Below are 19,550 nucleotides of genomic sequence, written 5' to 3' on the forward strand. Positions count from 1 at the left end.
AAATGGGATCCCTAATGAAGAATAGAACCTAGAAGTTAGTACCAAGGCCGAAAGGAAAAGGTGCAAATAGTTGTATAAACTAAAGGAAGGTAAAGGAAATGAAGAGCCACCTAGGTTTAAAGCTATATTAGTGGCAAAAGGCTTCACTCAAAGAGAAGGTATCGACTTTACATAAAAAATTTCCCCAGTAGTGAAATATAAGACCATTCAGATAATGCTTGCATTGGCTACTATATATAACCTAGAAGTAGACCAAATGGATGTCAATAATGCATTTTTATCTGGGGAATTAGAAGAGGACATCTACATGGAACAACCAAAGGGATTCGAAGAAAAAGGGAAAGAAAAATTGGTGTGCAAACTGATCAAGTCTCTATATTGTCTTAAGCAGTCTCCTAGACAGTGGAATAAGATTTTTTATACTTTTATGAGTAATAGAAGGTTTACTAGAAGCTGCTATGACATTTTCCTATACTTCAAAGGATCCAAAATTAAAGAGTTTATCTATCTACTCCTATATATAGATGACATGATCATAATGAGTGAGAAGAGGTCTAAGATAGAACTAATGAAGGGATGGCTGAAAACATAATTTAAAATGAAAGACCTAGGTGTTGCTACTAAGATACTAGGAATTAGGATTCAGAGGGACAGAGACAACGGTATACTCACACTAACTCAGAAGGAATATAATGAGAAGTTCTCCATGAAAGGTGCTAAGAGTACAAAGCAGCCTATGACTAGTTAGTATCATCTATGCAAGGAACAATCGCCCAAAAGCCAAGAAGAAATAGAAGCTATGTTTAAGATACCTTACTCTAGTGTAGTAGGTTTTATTATGTACCTAACGGTCTGTACAAGGCCAGAATTGGCTTATGCAATCAGTATACTCAGTAAGTACATGTCAAATCCTAGAAAGGAACATTTGAATGCCATGAAGTGGGTGTTCAGGTATCTTATAAGGTCAATAGATGTTGGCCTAAAGTTCAGAAGACAAGATACTAATCTTATTATAGAAGGATACAATGATGAAAACTATGCAAGGGATAGGGGCAATAGAAAATCCACCGTAGCTTACTATTTTCTAATTTGGGGAAACTGTATTAGCTGGAGGGTTCAACTACAGCCTGTGATAATAATATCTACTACAGAATCAGAGTATAAAGCAATAAGAGAGGTGATCAAGGAAGCAATATGGATCAAGGGTCTCATGGAAGAACTTAAACTACTTCAAGTTACTCCTATAGTGTATTCAAATAGTCAAAATGGAATACACTTGTGCAAAAATCCTATTTTTTATGATGGGACCAAACATGTGGAAATAAAGTATCACTTTATAAGAGACAAAATGACACAAGGAATCGTTCAGATAGAAAAGGTGACAACTCATCTAGCAGATATCACTACAGGAAAAAATGCTTTTAATAACACCGAAAATGTGTTATCAAAACATACCATAACACTTTTTGATGTGTTAAGACCGACTATGTTATCGTAGGTCAGGGTACTTTACATAACACTTTATCATTGTTATACAGATGTGTTATTATACTGTCAACGATAACACAATTTCTGTGTTATTTTAATAAATAGATAAGTGTTTAATTATGTTATTTATAGTTGATTATATAACACATTTCAATACTTATAAATTTGTGTTATACTACACTTTAGTATAACACTTTTTTTGTGTTATACTATACTTTAGTATAACACATTTTTTGTGTTATACTACACTTTAGTATAACACATTATTTGTGTTATATAATGAAGTTTGCATAACACAATTCTTTGCATAAAAAGTGTTATTGTAATAGATATTATAACACAATTTTCGTATTATAACACAAATTTATTCTATTATATTTTTAATTTTTTTATATAATTAAAATTAGCTTTCTAATATATATAGCATCATCAAATGAACTTGATTTTCAAATAACAAAAAGTAAAAACATTGTATTAACAATCCACAAATTAGTTTAAAACATTCAACATTGTTTTAACAATCCACAAATTAGTTTAAAACATTCAACATTGTTTTAACAATCCACAAATTAGTTTAAAACATTAAACAGTGTCATCAACGACATAATGTTCTTTAAGTATTCAAGTAGTCTTAAATATTCAACATATTCTACTACTTTCAGCACAAAATATTCTACAACTGCCCAACACAAAGCCTTCAAAATTAAGTATCCTTTTCTATTTCGCTTGTCACATCTGCAAAAATAAACAAATAAATATTTTATTGTTATTATCTAGCATCACAAATTACTTCAAGAAAAATGCTATGGAAATTATTTCCAAGAGAGGACACCACATACACAATAATGAATTCACAACTACACCAAAGCAAACAAAGAAACCAAACACTAAATTATAAGACATCGGTTCTTTTTTTAGTATGAAATCATGTGTTCATGTATATGTGTGAAAGAGAAAGAGAGGAAGGAAATGATAGAGAAGTTAAACAAAATTTATATATGTACCATACTATTCCAACCTTAACAGTAATAAAGAGCACTACATATGCTTGTGTGCATATAAACATAGCTTCATGATGTAAGATATATATAAGATCCAATGGCCTAGAATCTAGATGACACTCATATTATATGTGTGCAAGGCAAACATGTGATTAGGCTTACTAAAAAAGAAGCAATAAAGAGCATAAATGGTTGTGCCAATTCATTAGTCTGAAATAGTTTGAGAGATTAAATAAAGAGCATGACCATGTATTTAGACTAAGTCCAACAAGCCATAAGAAACTCATAAAAGAGAAACACAAATAGAACACCACAATAAACTAAGCTACAAAAATCAGCAGTAGAGTGTACTTTATGATTGAAGCCACTGGTAAAAAAAAAATAGAGAGAGAAAACACAACAGACTAAACTTGGAAGTTTTATTAACCAACAATTCTGGACCAAAATCATTGTTAGAGAAGGATCCCTTCTAGTGATGAATCAAATACTATTTTGCAACATCAAGAGAGATATTGACAATCCCTTTAACACAATCCAAACCCAAACACAAATAGAGATATTGACACCTAGAATAAACAACCAAACAAAAAGCTATTATACAGCATGTCTGTTTTAGTAGCCAGGATAGCTTTTCCCAAAGAAAAACTGCTATCTTTGTAGACAGAATTGTACAGTAATGGACAAATACACAACTGATCAAGGTCTTGGGCTTCAAGGGTAGACAAAAGTTAATTATTTTATCTCCAAAACAATTTGTAACCACTAACCAGTAAAGTACATATGCTATAAATATAGAGAGTGAATGTATCAGAGAGTAACAATTCCACTACAATGAAGTTTCATATAAAATCATACCAGTATGAGCAATCGATCATTAGCGCGCAAATAGCCTATAATTGCATCATTATTATGAAATTATAGTCCATCTATAACTTCACAAATACAAGTATGGGATCTTTCTAAAACTAATAACAAATATATTAAATATCTCCCTGTCATGTACCTCAGCACTCCTCAGCACTCTGTCTTTCATTCTCAGAGTTTCTTAGCAACAATATTCAAAGATATTTTTTATATCCAAAGAAACAGATAGCTAATATGATGTAAAAGATGACTTTTAAGATAGCTTTTTCAAACCCCAAAGGAAGTAGGGAAAGAGAGGGGGGCAGGTAAGTTTACAATAAGGAAATCAAGAGAAAAAAGGTATGCGCAGAAATAAATTAAGTAAGAAAATTGTAATGCATCATTGCGGAGTAAAAATAATCTGAGAGTAGATTAAAAAGAACAAAAAATTGTACCTGTGACAGCATATAGAGCACATAAAGCATGGAAATCAAGAGAGCAATCCTGCCAAAGAAAGAAAGATAGGATCAGAAAGAGTGCACAGTCGTTACTCCTTAGGAACTAAAAAGTTACATCTAACATGTGAGAAATAATCATAGCAAAATTGTAATGTATTAATATCATATGAATGAAAATACATATAGCTTATTAGCTTTTATGTTTAGACATTTAGTTGACGCACTGGCATGAGAAACTGAGGTTCAATTCAAGAAAAAAACAAAGATGGGGCACAATGATGTGACCTACTCATCAAGATGCCACATAGATGGGTCACTGATGTGATCTATACCAAGCTTAACACTCTCAAGGTCCTATTTTAATCGTACTAAGTAATCCTATACCATTTGAAATATAGAACCATTGTGTCTAAAAGAGTGATTGCTTAATCTAACAATGATAATATACGGTTCAGTATACACAACTGTCAACAACACTTAAAACATTTGTCCAAATACCAAATAGCCCAAAAAGAATATAGTGAGATATAAATTGTCCATTCATATAGTAATTGCTGACTAAGATGGCCATAAACGAACCAAGTGATGTATTGGAACAACTGTCAATGTTCCAAATCTGTCGTTAATTCGTCCAACAATTTCATGGACCTGGCTTGTGAGTTTTTTATCTGTGAAAATGCAATATGAAACAGTGTATTAATTGAATTTTAGCAACAAAGCAAACAAAATGCACTTAGAATTGAAGTGTACTTCCTCAAACAAGGTAAGTTGTTTAACTCTGGAAAAAAAAATCTTAACCATTGTTGACTGAGTAAATTATTTTAAAACAATGACAGTAAAAAGATGGAGAGACAAAATAGAACACTATTCTGCATCAACCCCAAGCTACAATCAGAAGTAACCTAGAACTCAAAACATAAAGCTTATAGCTCAAATTCAGAAATAGAAACACATTAAACTACTAAAGGATCTAGCACAAGGAATTCAACTTAAATTTAGACATTCCAATGAGTTTTTCTCTCCTTACTAAAGAAGAAGAATTCCTAAAATGCAACAGATGCTAGTCCTTCTGCCAGGGCTTGAATTAATCAAGGAAACAAAAAGAAATCATGAAACATAAAGAATAAAACTATTTGCAAATCAGGCAAACACAAGAAGAAGCAATGCAAATTTAGACAGAAGTATACACTCTGGAACATCTATTCTAGTTGGCACAAAAATTTGCAACAAAATCTGTATAACACAACTGCTTAAATTAAATTGCAATCATGCATAGTTACCGGCTGTATCCCGTAATCCCAAGTTAACAGTGCTTCCATTCACAACAACATTTGCACTGAAATTGTCGAAAACAGTTGGCACGTAATCCTGTTTTCCACCAAAGAACAAAATGAATATGATTTCAATTGTAGAACAAACCCAGAATTCGTCTTCCAGAACTTACAAATAAAAAAGGAAACCACCCTAAAGTTTTTAGAAATTTAAGAGCAGGGGATTGAAAACCCATAATCTTACCAACTAGCAGCACATTAATACAATTAAAAACAGTCTCAAAGGTTACAAAACCACAATCTAAATTTCAGTCATTGGACAAAATGATATGCAATTGCATATCAGATAATCTTTCCAAAGAAAGAGTAAACAACTAAAACCAAACAATTTTAGAAAGGGGACCAAAAACACATTCGAAGCTTTAGTTTATTTCTTGCAATTAAGGGAAGAAATTTAAAATCATAAACTATATTCATTAATGGTTCAAACTTAACATAAAGAAACATATTCCAACTCAAATGTCCAAAAAAATCATCATTTTCATAATCATCATCATTTCCGCTCATTCTATCTTAAATTCAGCTACTAAAATACTAAAATAAACAATAGTCCAGCAACTTAAAAACAATATGATCATACTATATACTCATAAAAAAAATTGGTTATGAAAAAAGAAATAAATAAGTCTGTTGCATCCCATTGAGTCCCTAACCCTATGTGTAGCCAATAATCCCATTTTATCCAACCAGTACTAGATTTGCAATATAAGCACCAACTGGGGCATAGGACTCCAAAGTCTATTAGGTACCAAATTTCCAGGCGGTATGTCCTGAATCTAAGCATGCACTATAGCCAATCTCAGTCTAATCATAACTATGATTTATCACTAGCTAGAACTTGTTTCAGGACATACAGTAAGAACTTGCACTCTTAACGGTGGACCAATTCAACATCAAATACTAACATACAGCACAGAAATAAGATTACCTTATAAAAGATAAATTAAAAGGATGAAAGAAAAGTATATTATAACCCTGATGAACACCAAACACAAAAGTGAGCCCCATGTGATTAAAAAAAACAAATCTTTTGTCTAAATCATTATCTTGATTACTCAATCAACTCATTAATCATGGAGCCCAATAGTGATCTAAGACCTCTTTCTATTTTTAAGGCCCTTGAGTGGGGACATTGGGAAAATATATGGCCACCAGACTATGCCAGCAACTAAACCTTGTTACTAATGTACAAACACTTCTGTTACCCCCAAAACACATGTAAAAATCGCATCTTTTTCAGGGAAAATCAAAGCAAAATGTAATAGCTTTAGCTTATAAAAAAAGCTAAAGTAACAGAGTTTTCTAGACATTACAAGTGGGAATCCCCTTGCAAAGAGCCCAAGACCCACAACAGAAACCAGTGGCACGATTATAATAGGACTAAATAAGCCATTTATGAAGAAATTTTTGCTCTTTTGGCTAGACTATACGCATATATTTTTCTTTTCATAATGTAAAAATTTTATTGTCTTATTCTTTGTGGCATTTCTAATTTCTAATTCATGTTGATTGCAACTTATAGTTTAGTCCCTTCACTTATCTTTTTTATTCTCTCTTTTCAATATGAATATGATTCAAACCACTTGTAAGAAAATGTGACTGAAATTAATTGTATAGTTTCATGATTCCATCCTTGAAACAAAGAGTGCAATAAATATAAAATATGTAGACTTCAGCAATTGATGATTTCAGATTTTTATAATCTTAAAGAACAGTAGACTTTTTTCTTTCTTCTTCTTTTCTTATTTGGTCTTATTGAATAAATGTAAAGTAAGTATAGACTTGGAAATATTTATCACATTAAATAGAAATAAAAAAGAGGAAAAATCAATAAAATGCGTGTTGCATATCTAAAACCAGAAAACGAAATTGAATTGAACTTACTTTCTGCTGCTTCTGCAATTCTTCTCACAAACTCAGAGTTTACGACACTAATGTACGTTTCCTGGCCTAGATACCACGAGTTTAGATTGTCTGTTCGAATGTTCCACATGCCACTATTGTCTAGAGAAATTAAAATTGTTGTCCAAACTCTGGGAAAGACCTGTAACCAGTTGAAAAATCATTATGTTAACAAGACATGATTCACTTCTGATAGAATATGGCTCTTGATTAAGGGAATTCTGGTGCAACGACTCAAGAAAATATGAGCTAAATATTAAGCTAACTAAATGCAATGCTACAGAGCACACACCACCAAAAAAAAATAAAGAAACAAAACAGCAATAACAAAATCAATCAGCAATAGCAACATCAAATGTCAAAATAAAGTTACATATTGTATTGTACTAAGATAAATACACTTGAATAATAAAAAAATAGAAAAAAAAGTATTAAGCATGCTTACGTGTCCAAGAATAAATCTGCTAAAGAACTGCGCTTGATATGTTCACCCTTCATGGCAACATCTGTGAAAATAATATGATCTGGTTGTACACCTCTTTGAACAGCATCTGGAACACCAATAGTTTATCAGTTACTAATTTATCTTTCCTTTGTAAGATAAATACCCATTACTACATTATGAAATATAAATAACAAAGAAGAATTCAAATATTATGCATGTAAATGATTTATCTTGAGAAATGGTAAAATGGCAGTACAATTGCAGAGTCTCGACTCGCCAGCAGCAGGAAATCTGAGAAGCCAAAGTGCACTATTTGGTACTCGCTTAAGGATGTTGCACCTGCATTTATCGACACATGAATCAATATAGTTATTGCTATGATTCAATCAATTCAAAGTTATGCAAATATAAACACTCGACTAACCATGTATTGAAAATATCAGGATCCATCTTGTATAGCTGGTTAAAACAAGCAAATATAAATTTGTCCTCAGGTAACCCTTAGCTAGATCTCTTGGGTTGGAAAATATAATATGGCTCTTGCAAGAGAAGCATGAAGTAGTATTGTCACAGGAAAAGAAAACCTACTTTGACTAGTACTAGACAACAACAGCAATAATGTGAAACAGAATTCCAAAGCTATGAACTAAGAATGAAATTACAGTTTGGTAAAGGAAATACCTTCATATAATCCAAGGCCTCAAATGATTTTTCATTGGCATGATGACACTACTAGAACCATAAAATTCTCTCCACTTGCAAATGTAAAAGCCAATTAAAATCATCCCACAAGTTACAGTGCGCAGGAGAGATGTCACTTTCAGAAAATGAAACATCTTCTACTGATCCTTGAGAAATTGGAGTTTTAATGAGATTTTCATGGCTAATTCTTGGAGGATTTGATTTTGTTACAGTGCGCTTTATGGATGTCTTCCAAGCAACATGTTCACGATTTAGCTGAATGACCAAAAACAGAGAAACACAACTCAGAAGTTCATATTGTGGTGTGCAAAGAGGAGAGATTAAACACTAATTTTGGAAATCGATGGTGAGATAGATGATATAGCATAGAGAGTACCAGTTGTTTTTCAAGAATGACCTCTCTCTTGTGTCCAACACTGCAGTCAGTAAAGAAAAAAAATAATCAGTGGAAATAGATCAATCACAACAATCGGGGAATAGAAAACGCATAATATAAAGGTGAATACAGCAAGGTCAATCTCTATTAAATATATCTTCGATTGTATATTTAGGAAGGCACCACTAATCAGTAAATAACTAACTTCATGAGCTCTAACAGCAATACAATCTACAACTTCTCATTCGGTTTTGAGCACAGGAAACCAATTATTATGAAAATAAAGAACCAAAGATTTATTGCATCTAGAGATGAATCTATAACCACCAAGGAATGTGTAAGCTCATTAAAACGCTAGTAAATTAGAAAATAGGTTTAGAAGCTGATAAGAACTTGACCTGATACCACCACCACTAGCTGGTCCATTGGTATATAATGCTGTAACATCTTTAGTAAATTGGACTGCATGTTCTTTCAGCTCAAATAATCCAAACATTAAACAATGGGAGCTCCTCCGAGATATGTGATAATACCCTTCATCAATCATACTAAAAAGGTAAGGTCCAACATCTCAAAAGACCACATAAAGTTGACAATACTATAAATTGCTAATGGGTCACAATCTTAATTTACAGCAAATAGATATTTCATGACCAATTTGCAAAAGGGTACCACAGACTGGTACAGCTAACATTTTACAGTGAAAGAAACAGGCACAATTATATCAAACTTTAGAGATGCAAATATTATTTACCAATCAAAGTTACAATTAGAGGTAGTAGAACCTTACACCTTCCATGCTATGTGATTTCTCATGAGGTGATCTCGAACCTACATAGACAACAAAATGTAAATTTTGTTAAGATATATAGTACTTATTGTTATCCAATTAAAATAAAGACATAATTAAATCATAAAACATTCCTTGATTTAATTGAATGTTATGTAGCACTTAGTGTTCATAAAGTCTTCAACGTATTATCTGCAATTCACCAAGTACCTCCTAAAAGTGACTTGAAATACCTGCTTTGCCAACAAAAACCTCATAAGCAACACCAACAGATACATTCAGTTCCAGGCTGCTGGCTATTTCTACAACTTTTTCCTGTGCACCAAATGGATCCACTGCCTAGAAAAGGAAACAATAGTAAGAACATTTATCTATAAGACTAATTAAAAAAAACCAAGTTTGCTTATTGCATAGAATTTCATTTTGTACTCTTACTTGCACCCATGTTTGTGATTACGCAAACTCCCCTTTCCATAGCTATAGGTAAAATCACACGCATCCAATCTGAAACTACACAATCATTGCAAGAAACCATCAGTAGCCATCTAGGATTATCATACAAGTCAATAAGTGTTAATACAAATACAATACAACCGTGGAAACATAAAAGGTCCAAAAGAAAGGAGTTTACTAATAAACAGGTTCTCCTGCAGCAGTTCCTAATTTCTCTCACTTTCACAATTTATTGTTGTCAGTCATTAAGATTCATTGATTATTCCAAAATCTCAAAACTCCAAAATAATGACCAAATAATGGGTGTTCATAGCATTGCAAAGAGATATAATCTTCAAATGACCATGTATAATAGAGGAAACCAGAGTAAACATTAAAAAAGACTGTAGTCTTCATTTAGATGTTTCCGATGAAATGTAACAATCAAGTTTCAAGAACAGATAAAACTTATACAAGAAAAACACATCATAACTGCTAAAAGCAACAGAGACTTACTCCTTGAATCGTAACCATCACCTCCTGACACCATAACCTGATACCGATTAGCAAGGGTGCGTTTTGCTAGGCATTCGAGTACAAGATAATTAAGTTCTTTCACTCTTTGACACTCGAACAAATAGATCTTGTCTGCTGGAAGGAAATTGTCGAATATCATAAAGATCTCCAAACCAGACGACGCAACCACTGCCTTCACCTCTAATATCTGAGTTTGTATAAGCCGTACAGGAAAAATTTCTCAGACATTTAGCCCTACATTCCCGTAGATTCATACTCTTGTTCACCCATGTATGTTGAGCATCCAGCAATTTCCAACCAGAAAATTTCAAAAAGAAGTGATAATTTGGTTAGTTTTTCATTCTTTTCCAGCAACCAAACAGCTGTTAAAACCAAAATACTCTGAGAAAGTAAAGAAAAGAAGAAAGTACCTGCTGTTTCTGAGACTCTTCGTCCAGTGCCTTCTTTCGTTGTTCCTCATATTCTTCTTCTTCTTCCATCTTCTTCCTTTTAATCTCCATGGCCTCGAGCCAAGCCTTCTCCCTCTCCTCGAACTCCTTCCTCTCCCTCTTGGACCTCTCCGCATCTTCCTTCTCGTCAAATCGACCACGCCATTCTCCGATTCACCATCGCCACTGCACGTTTGTTGAGCTCTACACCAAGAGTGATTTGGGCAAAGATAGAGGAGAGTGATTTGGGAAAGATAGAGGAGAGTGATTTGGGCAAGATAGAGGAGAACACGAGAGAGAAGTAGAAAAAAATAAAGATATATTTTTAGTTTCCCTCTAAATAAATTCACTCACCCGCCAACACTATAACTCATTTTATATCCCATTCACGTGTTGCCCAATATAATACACTACCATAATACTTTTTTATTAGTATTATATTCACGTGTTATAGAAATGGGTATTTGGTGTAGTGTATGGGTACTAAAGTTGTAACCTTTAGAAAGTTCAATCACTACATGCACTTACTAGGGATCAGTAATGGTGGATGACCATTACACAACTCGAGTTAGGACCCTCAGAGATACTTGCACTATACTAAGTGGCTTATGAATGGATCCAGATGGAAATTGTTGTTTGAATCCAGTCATAAGCCAAGATACAAACTCAGTTGCACTACAACTCACTTATAACAAACTCCTAATAGATTATTCAACAAACTACCAAATTTAGAGAACAAACTCTATAAATAAGACAAGCTGAGAAGATTCAAAGACTCACCATTTTCTACAAAACTGAAAAACCCAAGATAGCCAGCTTTGGATTTCTACGTGCCCGTGTACTCGAGAGAAATTGAGGTTTTCATGTAAATAAAAAAAAAAGAGGAGTGAGAATAGAGAAAAAGAAAATACAAGAAACAGAGAGATCGAGAGAGAAGCTTAGAGGATTACCAGTCGGATCTATGACTTGTAATCTCTGGAACCTTGTGTAATCACCATTGAAATAGTGCAGGAGCTAGCCATTTTTCTCTGAGGTGAGCTCAACGAGGAAGTGGCCCAGTTGGTGGATGAACCTCGATAAGTTATTGTGTTCTACTTCTTGTTGCTTTGATATTGCTAACTTTGTTCTTGATTGTGTATAGTTTGAATGCCCTTGAATTCTCTCAAATAGCTCAAAGCTTGTTCATATCTGAGGAAGAGTAAAGTTACTTGATATAAGATACACATATAAATAGTATTAAATACATAAGTTGTTGGAATAGTGCCCTCAAAGCAATTGTAGTTGACAAATATTTTAAATGAACTAAATAATTGAATTGAATTATTATATATATAGACTATGTCCGATATTATATGATAATATTAAGTGAATATCAGAAAATTCCAAAGTTTATCTATGTGGTCTTAATCTCATATTGGTATGGGAGGATCGAGATTAAGATAATAAACTTAAATAATTCACAGAAAATAAAGTTATTGAATCTTTAGATTAATTACTCCTAGTACGGCCCACTAGTATTATGAATACATGTGACCTATATCCGAGTTACTAATGTAGTAGGACACTTTAGTGGAGGTACTTTGCATTGTGAGAGTATGTAGAACTGGACCAGATGTGATTTGTTAATACTTGTTTAAGCACCTTTTCAAAGTATTAATCAAACACATCAAATGATGATCATATACACGATGATCTTAATCCTGAGGTTACTATGAACTCCTATATATGTCATCTAATCCTTTAAGTCACGCGTTAAGGTTTGTCAGAATGATCATTTCCCTTTTAATTATGAACCATTAATAGAGGATTAACGTTGTATGTAAGGATTATATCAATGGACACATTATTCTTAATAAAGTACTCAATAAATATATGTCTATAATTATCAAGAGTTCAATATCATATTTTTAGTGGAGTAATCATGAGATTAATAAATATGATTATTTAATCAAAGAGCTTTGATTAATAATGTAATATTTATTGGAGTTTGATATTATAGGTTCATAGGTCCCCAGGGTGGCTCTATCAAAACCATATCAAGGTAAGAGTTGATACAATGGTATAATTATAATTTAGGAATTTGAGAAGAATTTTATTCTTCAGGTCAAGCATGCAATTATATGATAATTGGGGTTGAATAATTAATTTAGAATTAATTATTAAATTTTTGAAAATATATTTATTAATTTAAATATATAAAATTTCGAATTTCATATATATAAATAAATAAATAATTTTTTTTTAAATTAATTATTTTATTTGAGTGGGAGAAAATAAAATTGGTAAGTCAAAAATAGTTTTTGATTTATTGAATTTTAAAAGATGATGATAATGATGATCATCAATTTGAATTTTGAATTTAGAATTTAAATTTTGAAATGTGGTTGTCATCTTTTCCTTAAAAAGATTAACACCTTATTTTGTGGGAGATTGATTTTAATTAAATAATTAAATAAAAGAAAAATACAAATTCCCTGAAAGGGGAATAGCAGTACACGCCTGACACAGTCCAATGATAGTGCCATGCGTGTACCATTATACAGATATTGTATCACTGTAGTTTTTATTTTATTTATTTAATTATTTAATAATTTGAAAATGGTTTTTCAAATATGGTAAGTTAGATATTTACCTAAACTCAAATCCTACTATCATTATTATATTATATTATTATTTGGAATAATAAGGTAATATATATATATATGGTATGGAAGATGAAGAGAAAAGACATGAGATAACAACACAATTCACAATTCAGAATAATTCTCAGAGATTTTTGTTAGACAAAAACTCTCTCTTTCTTCTTCTTTATTCTAGTCATTCTCAGACCATAATCCAAGTTCTTGTGTGTTGAGAAATACTTGTGATTCCTAAAATACAAACCCATGTTCTCTATGTGCCCACACACATCTTGAGGTGTAGAGAACACTCCGGAAGATTGTGGTTTGAGTGCTCAAAGCTTTGGATAGGAAGATCGTTAAAAATACAAAAAGACTCAATGACACTTGATGAGCTTCAAGAGGTAAAAGTTTATGTTTTTTTTGTGTTTATATATTCTATATTAATCTATTGTATATTTATATACATATTTGTTGGAGGATTAATAATATTGTATGATAATGTTTCTGGATTGTTTTCTTGGTCATATAAATTGTTCATATGATTAATGAATTTTTTTATTGTTGTTGTTCTATTGTTCATAAACAACAATGGGCCCACCACGCCAGTTTTCGCTGTGTGCTCTGAATGGTTTTCCAACAATTGGTATCAGATTAGGTCATCAATCTATTCATATTATTAATTTTTGTGTGGGGATATATGTATTTTTATGTTATATGTGATATATGTTTGGATGGATGGATGTTTATTTTTCATGATGATAGATTCTTAAGGGTTGTTTATTATGGTGTTTTTGGGTTTAGGAAGTGTTCTTAAAATTTCTAGATGAAATGTGTAAGCCAATTTGGGGTATAGGATTTTTTTAATTTTTTGTTTAAAAATTCAGGGTTAAAAATTCTATGATGGCCCGAGCTCGAGCTAGACCCCAAGCTACTGCTTACGCACAGATGGCGCTCCTGTGCTTGCCTGCGCCCCTGTACGCCACCTCTTCACACCAGCTGCGCGTCCCTGCGCCCAGGCACCTCGCGCCCTTGTGCCCAGGCACCGCGCAGCCCTGCGCACCAACCCAACCTGCGCACCCGCGTTCCTGCAGCTCAGCATCCTGCCTTCGCGCCTTGGCCCACTCCCATCCGAGCCTAGCCGGACCACCCTTTGCTGTCGTCCCTTGGTACAACACCTAATGTGTTGTTGCCATAAATATATTTTTAATTATTCATTTAATTAAAAATTAGAAATTGAATCAAAATGGTTTTAAATTGGTAATTTCTATAATTGAAATAATGGTGATTATTTACCTTAATTAAAAATGTTTTAATTAAAATATCCAAAATTAAAATTATCTTGAATTTTAAGTTATTAAAATTAAATTGTTTAATTTTATTTTTGAATTGAATTACCCAAATTCAAATTAGGTCTTAGAAAATTGTGTGTTAAAAGCCAAAGTTTAATTATTTTAAAAGTTTGTTTAAAATAATTAAAAAGTTGTATAATTCAAAATGGATATGGAAAAATGGTGGCATTGGCTCAGCAAGACTACATCTCAAGGTTCAAGATCAAAGTGTTCTTTATCAACCCTTAAGTTAGTCTAGGTTACATTTTTCATGTATATTTTTGCAAGTGTTGTAATTTTTCTAGAAATACCCAAAAGTTACCGTACCCACTTTTATTTTATTTATTTATTATAAATGCTTGAATGTGATTAAAATGTTTAATATTTTGTCATGCATTATAACTTGCCATTCATATACACACAATATGCAACTAACATGCATTACATTCCTGTAGAAACATGCTATTAGGAATGTCCTATATTTTTTGTTATATGTTTATATATGATAATTCATATAATAATAAATTTATTCTTAATTAGTTAAGATGGTAAATTAAAATTAAATTTGTTTAGTTTGTTGTTTTAATGAAAATATTTTATTAAAATAAAAATGATATTCTCTTAGTTAAAGAAAAATTATAATTAGAATTAAGGGCACAATTTTTGTTTTTGGTTTTGCTTAATTAGATTAATAATTAATAGAATATCATTTGGTAAAAATAAATAAATATATTTTACAACTAAATTAAAAAATATTGATTTTGTGAAAAACACACTTTTTCAAAATAGTGAGTGGGAGAGGGAGTTATTACAATAAGTCTTATGGTCTCCATTATTGGTTGAACACAGAGAGGCATAGGAAGGGCCTCGTGTCGCCTCCGTTTGCGGCCTCCCTAAGGAAAGACTTTCGAATATGTTTATTTTATCTCAAGGTTGATTTCTCTCATGAGTATATAATTAGTGATGTTCGAGTATGACTGGTGCATCTTGACCAAACTAGCAGTAGTTCACAAGTCAAAAGAGAAAAAAACGTTTTTAAGTTTTCATTTATGAAATTGAGATTTGTCTCAAAATTAATTTGGGGTTAGTCTGACCTACTACTCTAAGGTGGTCCATTAACTTTTCAAATTAATTTATTGTGGATAAGTGTAATGCCCTAATACCCAGGGACCGTTACGCTGTGTATTTTAAACAGTGTTAAACTTGCTAACCGAGTCATTTGGCCATAATCGTGTAACTAAATGTGATTAACGGTTTAGGATTAAAATTTTTGGTCAATGATACAAACGTTTCAATAAATTGTTTAATGTATACATTGGGATCCCAAAATACATTTAAAAGATTAATTATAATAAAAGATTTTCAACTAGCCGACCTAAGCGGTAAAATAGGGTTTATCCCTAGTTCCTCTTTAAACCCTTTGCCGTGGTGGTCGAGCAGTCGCATATGTACACATCGTCACCTAAGCTCTCCAACTCAAGGATGGTTCAGCTATCTTTTACCTTTACTTGCACCACATTGCCCCCGTGAGCCGAGGCTTAGCAAGAAAACTCAAACACATGCTCATAAGCAGTTGATAATATGTTATCAAATCATTAATAAACCTATTCATGCATGCATGCAAGTACAAATAAATGATTATGGGGTCCTGCGCCCTGAGTAGATGACTTTCAAGTCAATCTAGGGTCCTGCACCCTGAATAGATGACTTATTAAGTCAATCTGGGATCTTGCACCCTAAATAGATGACTGGGCTCTTGTGCCCTGAATAGATGACTGGGGTCTAGTGCCCTGAGTAAATGACTGGGGACCAGTGCCCTGAGTAAATGACTGGGGATTTGTGCCCTGAGTAAATGACTGGGGACCTATGCCCTGAGTAAATGACTGGGGTCCTATGCCGTAAGGGTCCTGTGACCTGAATAAATGACTATTAAGTCGTTCTGGGGTCCTGCGCCCTAAGCCATGTGACGTTCCAGTCACCTGAGCCTTTTAGCCCTGGCTCTGAGTAACTAGCCTTAGGCTAGCCAAGCGCTTTAGTTTTCTTCGACCAATAGGTCGGTCAAGCATTTAATGCTCATGTTGATTAGATCTAATCATTTTGGCATGCGTTTAATACGCTAATGTCGCTCTTGACTCATAAGTCAATTCCATACGACCAACGCTCAGTACTATTGTTGATCATGATTGATAAGTCAGTGCTTCACGACCAATTTTAAACACCATTGTCGTTTCTTAACTAATAAGTCAGTGCTTTCTCAATGAGGTAATGCACACAAGCATATATCATATGTCAAATATCCATATATAAGGCATTCAACGTGCTTAATCAATAATCGCAAGCAAAATCCTAATCATGCACAATTACAGAGACTCAAGCTCTGATCAATTCCATATTTAACATTCATGCCATGCCATAACCACATGTATCACATGCATCTAATACTAGGTGTAGTTTTTTTACCTTTGGTCCAAGCACATGTTACCAATATACGACCCTCAAGCACGATCCTGTTTCAAAGCCCCTAGCAACAACCTAGCAACAACCATAATGTAGAATCCCATCAAAACGAGTAAATAAATACTTTTGGAACGAATCCTAGCCTTCGGGATGTCGAATCCTACCAAATTGAGTAGTAGGATCGATCCCGAGCCTTTAGAGTCAAGTTCCCACAACTAAAAACCAAATATGGGAAAAACTGCCCTTAAGCGCCGCAGCCCCCTAGCCTTGAGCCGCGGCCCGCCTCCAGATAGATGCAAGAACACTTCTCGGCCTACGCCTCGCGATGTGGCGCGCCTACCCTGCGCCGCGATCCTAACTGTCCACCAGTGAGAGCCTCCTCCTTCTTCAAGCCTGGGTCACGACGCCCAAGAATAGGGTCGCAGCCCAATCACAGACACAGCAAAAAACCTTCATTTTCTTCATTTAAAAATCTTCCAAAAATCTATCTGAACATATCTAAATCCCAAAAAAAAAGTTCCCAAACATCCTAATTTCCCAGAACAATGAAAACCCAAGTCCCAATCAAATAAAAAACTCCTCAAAACGTAAAAATCCAATCAAGGCTTAAAAACTCGAAAACTTAAAACTTAAAGCTTGGATTACCTCTGATTGAGTCGTTTCCCAATTAAATCCTTCAGCTAATAAACTTATAATCTTCTCTAGAATCGCTATGCCTTGATCCTTGCCTGAATCCGAGTCCTAAAACTCAAGTTTCCTTTGAAAATGCGAACGATGTCAAAAAGGGAACCGGAGAGAGAGAAAGAGAGAGAGAGAGAGAGAGAGAGAGAGAGAACGTTCTGAACATTCTTTTATATTTCTGATAGGTTACTTCGAGCTTAAGTAACCTCTAGCAAATCCTAATGCTCGGGGTCCTAAAAACGCCCCTAGGGTAAAATAGTCAAAATTCCCAGAATTACCTTGTGATCTCACTAACTCCCAATATATCATCAAATAATCATTCCCATTAGCCAATACCCCGGTAATGTGCTGAATACCCAATATACCCCTTGCTCAGTCCGAGTCAAGTATGGGTCCCGTTGTGACTTTCCCACCAGCTTGCTCCTTAGGATCGTCTCATGCCAAGTAATCCAAACATAACCACATAATAATGAAGTATCACACACATACCACATATATGTCAAATATCCATAACGGGCCAAATTATGAAAATTGCCCAATTAAACAGAAATGGGCCCACATGCATATTTAATACACCTAAACATGCATATCAAGTCATATTAAAATATTACTCACATAATTACATAATAATACACATAAATATCATATAATCACATAATTCCATAATTTTCCATCCCGACCCCCTAATCAAGGCCCTAAGCCTTATTAGGAAATTTAGGAAGTTATAATCAATATATATTTTTATGTGTTTTTATACGTTGCATTCATGCATCATATTTACTTTTCCAAATAAAATCTGATATTTATTATATGTTTTAATTCATTATATTTTATTTATTTATTTCCAGCGACAATGGTTAATCCTCTTAATCCTGATCAAGAACTTCAAAATGGGAAAGAACCATTTATTCCTCATGATGGCTTCCTAAGTACTTTTCATTTAGATTTCAACAATCTAGATGTTTGGTACACAAACATACACAAAATTCTAGATGAACTAAAGGTGTATGATGCAATCATTGATGTGCCTCCAGATGAGCCATCAACTTTATCTAATTATGATAGTCATAAAAAAATATGCGAATTAGAAGAGATCTGATTATTTGGCTCGTCATTGCATACTAAAATCTATGCCAGATGATCTTAAATTGAGATACATGAACCTCAGATCTACATACGAGATATGGGAGAAGATCAAAAGAGATTCTTTTGATCACTTAAGAAGTTTGCAAGAAGAAAGGGTAAATATGATTTGCTCATCTCTTTTTAATATATTTGAATAGTTGATTCAAATTTTTATGCCACCATATTTTTGTCTTGTTTTTCAGGAACACATTATTAAAGAAAAGAAAAGAATGCGAAAGAAAAACAAGAAAATGATTGCAGATTTGTAGACCAAGAGATAACTGACATGGAAATTAGTTTTTCATTTTCAACTTTGTATTAAGTTCATTTTTCTAGAAACTATGTTCTTAGATTCCTTATTTGATGAATGAACAAGTTTAATATTTCTTTTGAATAATAAATTCAGTTGTTATTTTTTGAAATATACTTGTTTCCACCATTTCATCATTGAGTATAAATGATAATTATGAATTATTCATTATTGTACAAATCATAGATTTAATAAGACATTTTATTCCAACCCCAATTAAGTGAAACATATATGTGAATTATTTTTTAGATTGACTTGTAATTACTTAGATACATAAAATAAATAAAAGACAGTC

At 33.1% G+C, this 19,550-nt stretch overlaps 2 long non-coding RNA genes across 3 annotated transcripts in view; both read right to left on the reverse strand.

The window, feature by feature from the left end:
- The window catches only part of LOC133801258 (uncharacterized), a 69,957-nt gene extending 61,972 nt beyond the window's left edge, over nt 1–7,985 (reverse strand). Inside the window, exons 1-3 of one of the 2 annotated variants that reach the window (XR_009876798.1) lie at nt 7,893–7,985; nt 7,725–7,807; nt 7,006–7,574 (exon numbers count right to left, since the gene is read on the reverse strand). This is a non-coding gene — a long non-coding RNA (uncharacterized LOC133801258). Of the gene's footprint in view, nt 1–6,825; nt 7,575–7,724; nt 7,808–7,892 lie in introns of those variants that run through there. The other variant, XR_009876797.1, reaches the window with a different exon arrangement.
- Nucleotides 7,986–8,235: 250 nt separating this feature from the next.
- On the reverse strand, nt 8,236–8,948 carry LOC133801821 (uncharacterized). Its single transcript, XR_009876997.1, has 2 exons — nt 8,547–8,948; nt 8,236–8,425 (listed from the first exon to the last, which is right to left on the reverse strand). It is a non-coding gene; the product is annotated as an uncharacterized LOC133801821 (long non-coding RNA).
- Nucleotides 8,949–19,550: the final 10,602 nt, after the last annotated feature.

Source organism: Humulus lupulus, chromosome 9, assembly GCF_963169125.1.
Source record: "Humulus lupulus chromosome 9, drHumLupu1.1, whole genome shotgun sequence".
NCBI classification, from domain to species: Eukaryota; Viridiplantae; Streptophyta; class Magnoliopsida; order Rosales; family Cannabaceae; genus Humulus; species Humulus lupulus.